This window comes from Seriola lalandi, unplaced genomic scaffold (genome assembly GCF_002814215.2).
Source record: "Seriola lalandi dorsalis isolate HSWRI2012SDOR001 ecotype SW California unplaced genomic scaffold, Sedor1 jcf7180002054896, whole genome shotgun sequence".
NCBI classification, from domain to species: Eukaryota; Metazoa; Chordata; class Actinopteri; order Carangiformes; family Carangidae; genus Seriola; species Seriola lalandi.
In genome coordinates, this window is record NW_019525448.1 from 332362 (window position 1) to 338429 (window position 6068).

At 39.0% G+C, this 6068-nt stretch overlaps 1 long non-coding RNA gene across 1 annotated transcript; it reads right to left on the bottom strand.

Annotated features, from left to right (window-relative positions):
* Positions 1 to 60: 60 nt before the first annotated feature.
* On the bottom strand, positions 61 to 6065 carry LOC147817777 (uncharacterized). The gene is made up of 6 exons (XR_015438692.1): positions 5979 to 6065; positions 5082 to 5266; positions 4856 to 4957; positions 3918 to 4087; positions 540 to 595; positions 61 to 150 (listed from the first exon to the last, which is right to left on the bottom strand). It is a non-coding gene; the product is annotated as an uncharacterized LOC147817777 (long non-coding RNA).
* Positions 6066 to 6068: the final 3 nt, after the last annotated feature.

Genomic DNA, 6068 nt, shown 5'->3' on the forward strand with positions numbered 1-6068 from the left:
GGGGGCACACCATGGGAAATTAAGACCCAAATGTAATGTGGGGAAAGTGACTCCCCAACTGTGCCTTGTAAAGACTTTCCAGGCTGCAATTAAATGGCATGTCTGGTGAGGGCATGTCAGCTCCATGCAGCAACAGCTTTCAGTTCAGCTCTGGAATAGAAAAAACTTCAATTCAGCTTCACTTCACTTGTAGAACTGAATGTTCAATTTACATATTTAAATAATGGTGCCATATCAATAAAATGGTGAGGAGGTGGTTAAAATCATTTCATGTCACAGACAAGTCTAAAATACGCTATTACTGATATGATTTTAGATGACGTCAATTCAACTGAGAAATAAATGTCTTTAAAAGGGTAGTTAGTATACATTAAATGTGGTGCAGATGGAAGCACTTTGGCAAGATTGCACCTCCACTGTTCATGATCATGAATGCATAGAACTACAAATACAAACCCACTCAGCTCTATCCACCTAATGTCTATGCCCAAGGGAATTTAAAGCATGTAGTAGATTGTATAAAGGGATTTAATACTTACACCACGGCTCTGTAGACTTCCCCTGTTCCATTTTACCTCATGCAGACCAAGTTAATCTGTAAGTGAAAGGGTTTATTACTTCTCAAGGGAAAAGCAGATATTTAAGGAGATTCATTTTCCCTTTCAATATACTGCAATTAATAATAATAATAATAATAATAATAATAATAATAAAAAAATCATCATCCACCATGAAGTTCACCAGATTACAGAGAAAATATGAGAGTCAAAACCCTGTGGACATCTGTCATCTTATCACAGAGCTGAACCATGCTAATCATTTGAAGTGGTCCCACCTCCTGCTACTCTTTTACATTTCTTGGAACAAATAAGGCAGCTCCCTGAGGCAAATGCTGATTTCACTGGATGGTAACACCTTTTTATTATGCCTACCTACAGCAGTTTTTACTGTGCCTCGCACCTAGGGGAACTTTAAGCTTCACAAACTATTTGAAGCAGTGATCCTGCTGAAAGCCTATTACATTTCTGGTGAAAGCAGACCCACCAGTTGAGAACATTGCCATTGAGTAAGAACTTAAGTAAGTGCTATGGTCTTCTGCACCCACTTGTTTGGACCAAGCCAAGCATGGTGGCTAAGAAAGTTCCCGACTTCACACCAGGAAGGATGCGACTGCTGATGCATGCCAGATGAGGAGACACTGGAAGGAACTGCAAAGCAGCTGCAGGCATTTGTGATATAGGAAAATGATTTATGGGTAACGTATGTGGTGTCGTTGCATGTTTGCAGAGATGAAATGCTCTGATGGTTTCTGATGCATGCATAATATAGTCGCATAGTATTTATAAGTCAACATTTATAGCACAACATTTAAGAACTAATGGCTGACTGAATGTACTGCAATCAGTAACTTTTAAGGGTTATGATCATTTAAACTGCCTGAAAACACAGGCACAAAGTCTGACCCTATTTTTCCTATCGTTTTTGGCTGCTGAGCTCCACCACTGACTGATTTGGACCGAGGAAATCACATAAAGATCTATCCACGGCCCAGAAACAACTCTATATTACAAGCACTTTTCCCCTTTGAACGAGTTCAGTCTGGTGCCGCACTTTGTGTTGTCTAGACCTGAGCCTCCGTGTGAGGTGCAACAGACACAGAGTGACATTCAGGTATTGTTTTCCTATGTTCTCAGACATTACATCATTCACTCCTAACATCAATTGTACGCGCACTGTCCATGGATAGAGTAGAATGATTTAAATAAATGTAGAACTGAGGCCCACCGGAGCAGCCTAGTCAAAATAATAAAGTTGTACTGTCTTCTCAGGTTTCATTCTCAACTGCCATTATTGTAGCGAAGGAAGATGTGTTTTTTTTTTTTTTTGTGGTGTGAATATACACTATGTCACATGTGTACATTGCTGTTGTTGCAATGGTTGCGAGCCTGTTGGAACACAGCACCAGTCAGTGATGGGCCTTTGTCGCTAATGCACTCTGACTCAAACAATATCTCATCTTTGGCACACAGCAGCATTATGCAAAACATTTCAAAACCACAATGTAGCCTATATCTGTTAATCAAGCTGTGAATCTCTCTGTGTCTGGAAAACCAGAGGCTCAATCCAGGAGGAGTATTGCTGTAATAACTTCAAAGCGGATGAGAGGATGGATCAGAAATAATGCAGCCAATTGAACTCAGACTGCATAATTAACCGTCTGTTCACAATTCATGTTTTATCTCAGGACCTATTTTAATGCCAGAAAATGATCTCATGCACAAACAAACAAAGGGGAAATTAGATTTTAGCTGTTTTTAGAGTGATTTAACTCTGCATTGCACCTTCGCACATGTTGCCATTTCGCTCATTTTCAGCTCTGTTCTTTTCAGCCACTGTTCTTTTGTTAAACACTGCATTGTGTGAGGGCACTGATGACATTTACCTTCTTCACCCAGTCATAAAATAAACATGTACCCTACTCATTGCTGCCATCAATGCCTGGATGAGAATGATGTATAGGTAGCCGTCAGTGACACCTAGGGGTGAAAAGTTACGTATTGCAAGTTCCTGACTGAACGCTGAAGAGCCAGACAGCCAAGCTACAAAATGCATGTAAGAGATGCAGTGCAAGAAAGACCGGCAGCCAGGTGTTAGTGATGGTCTCTCTTGTCTGGTTATTTAGGTTAGTTTTATAGTTTAATGTGAAACTAATTCAAAATCTATTATACTGTACATATTTTCTTCAGTTACTTATTTCAGGCCGGTTTCTATTCTACTTTCTATATGCTCTGTGTATTATATTCAGTCACTTGTCTTAAGTAGCAGGGAGGGCTAATGCTTGCTTTCATCAAGAGCAGTTGCCCAAAAAAAACTTACATAAAAATTATGCTATAGAATTCAATCTGTATGCTTATATATTATTATCATTAGTATTATTACCATTATTATTATTATTATTATCATTTGCATCACAACATACAAATTCTTTTGTTCAGCATATTACAAGAATTCATTAGGGATGGCTTTAAAATACTTACTTTTAACTCGTAGTACTTTTTTAAAATGTCAAATCAAAAGCGGCAATTGCTATAGTTGCTTTTGTCATTGGTTCACCATTTTTTAAAGCTGACAAATCAATTATTAAAATGTCTTTGCTGTGGGCACAACAGCTGTATATATATATATATATATATATATATATATATATATATATATATATAATAAGGCAGATTGAGCCTGCAATGGAACTTTTAAACATTACAAATGAGCATACAAACCAATATCCAAATCGACAAATTCAACTGGAAATGGTTTGTGGAACACACTTAGTTATACATGAGAATATTCTGTGTATGAAAGAGAGAGACTTGTGTGTGTAAGTGTGTGTATATGTGTTCTGCCTTCTACTCTCTCCATTCAAAGTCTGTAATGTTTGTGATCAATGAACGAACCATGGGATTGATGGACTGCTGTTTTTCAGTCTTCTCTACTTTGGTCCCCTTGTTTGGATTTATTTTGAAAAGACACCAGATAGATGTACACTTGAATGTAGTGCTACAAACATTTTAATTGAATCACTAATTCTTTGAATGGTCCAACCATTAATTGACTTTACATGTGAAATACAGCTTGAGGTCAAAAGGAAATCTTGAATTGACTTTTCATCAACTGTTATGATCATATCTGTACATTAAAAGTGTCAAAACCATGAGTCACTGGACTGCTACACATTTTTGTTCTGCAGGCTCTGAGCTTCAGCACATTCAGATTGAAATACAGTAATTGATACTACATTCAAGTTCCAAGTCTCATCTTTAATTCGAGTAGGTTTACATCAATATAGAAAGAACTATGTGGGAGTTCACTCTTTGATTTAAGATAGGAATGACTTTGAATGATTACACTTCAGGTCTTACCTCTTACAAGACTTCCAGAGTTGCTCCCAGTTCTGGTGGACTGACGATGTTGAGGCAGTAGTATGTTGCAAACATCAGTAGAAGGGCATTGCCAAAATTGGGAACACTGCCATTCACGATGGTCTGGTCCCCTGCAATCATGAATTGATCCTCTGTCAGGGTAGAACTCCCTACGGTACAAAACAGAAGGAAAAGTTACATTTAAAGTTAAGAGATGAGTCTAACATCATGTCAAAAACCACAATAAGGAACTACTGTAAAAAATATTTTGCCATCATTTGGCATCATGTTCATATCCTTGTATTATCCTGACATTCACATCCAAGTTTGACTGTAACTTAATTTTCCACTCAATATGTTAAAAATATACTTGTGTGTTCCTTGTTCTTGAAAGAACTATGTTCTTTTTTCAATACTGTAATTAATGAAATTACGAGATGCTAAAATATTTGGTGCAATTTAGACTTCAGATGGCAGATACCTTTCATCAAACCTCAGGAACACCTCGCCGTGGTCTTCATTGATGAAATGGTTCAAAAGCAGCAAAAGACACCTGTGAAGATGAGCGTCTAGATGCTCCTCTTTGTGATTTCTATACCTGCTAGGATGTCTCCTATTTTGCTCTTCTCATGAGGTATGAAAGGACTCTTCCACATTCACTCGACACAGATCCTCTGTCAACATCCATACCCTTGAGTTATTTGAAGTGAGCCATCATACTGCATATCTCAAACAGATACCAGAACAGGGGTTTCCATTCCACTTATCATGTTGCCTCTCTAAGTGTAGAAAGTTTCCATCATATGTTTGGTGTCCTTACTTCTGTTTTTGTCCATGTTCTTTAATTTACCATGTGTACATTTCTGAGCCTCCGCAGTTTCACCTGGTGGCAGCCTCTTTGGTCGCCAATGTAAACAGTCGTATGTGCCCAGTCTCACCATCTTTGAAGGCAGGTCTTCTCCCTCACTTGTGCTGGATGCCTGTCTTTTCAGGTAAAACTCTGCTCTGCAGCTGCTTGGTAAGAGAGGCATAACCACTACCTACAATTTGAGAAGAGGAGGATAAGTTGAAACAATCTTCCTGGCAATTTCACTAAGATGTTTCTTCCCTGGTGTAGGGAAGATGGTTAGGATCTCCCCTACAATCAGGTGACTCAGTTCCCACCTTTCACGTCTTGTTAGCTGCTCTTTTTTCGTGCTTTTCTAGTAATCTCTGATGGCATCTTGTTCCAGGGGATCTCAAAACTGAAGTGCCAGTTGTTGTCCACTGGAGTGTGTCTATGATGAGCAATGGGTGCACTTGAGCTTGAGGTAGACAGCGGAGAGTTGGACTTGTTTGTATAGTATCACCTGGAGAGGGCACACAGAAGTATATGCTGATTCAGTACTTGTTGCATTCTCTATTGGCCCTCAACATCATTAAAACATAATATGTTTACAATACAAACAACAAGCTTGTTGATAGAGATTGGCCTGCTTTTGTTTTAGCATCATTTATATCAAATGTAGCTCTCACCATGCAACTCCTTACCAGTTAGTATATTTTACTAAATGTACTATAATGCAAAATCATGTTTGTTGATTTTGTATTTTAGTGGTGCTTTTTCACAAACATGTTTACAATTCATTGAACTGCTTCACACAAAACACAGTCAGGGGCAGCTGCTGACTTTGGTTTGTATTTATGCCTTGTGGAGAGGGGATACAATTAATCCATCAGCTGTAATGCTTTACATTTTTGAGGGGTGCATTGCAGGGTAGGATAAACCCTGGATAGGTCGCCAGTCTATCAGAGGGCTGACATATAGAAAGAATACAAACAACCATTCACGCTCATATTCACACCTACAGGTTAATTAGAGGAACCGGCTCAGGGAACCTGCATGTCTGTGGACTGTGGGAGGAAGCCAGAGGAAACGGCCGAGCACAGTTACTGCTTGCTGTGAGGCGATAGTGTTAACCACTCCTAACCACTGTACCACCAAGTCGCTCAGTGCAATTGAGACTTGATTTTCGACAGTTGTAAAAAAACAAATTGTGCCTTTAAGAAAGAGCGTCATACCTCCCCGATGCACCCGCGGTTATGACGTTTCCTTACTCCCGGCATGCACACTGGAAGTCCAATTATCGTTAATGGCGGGTATTTGCGCAA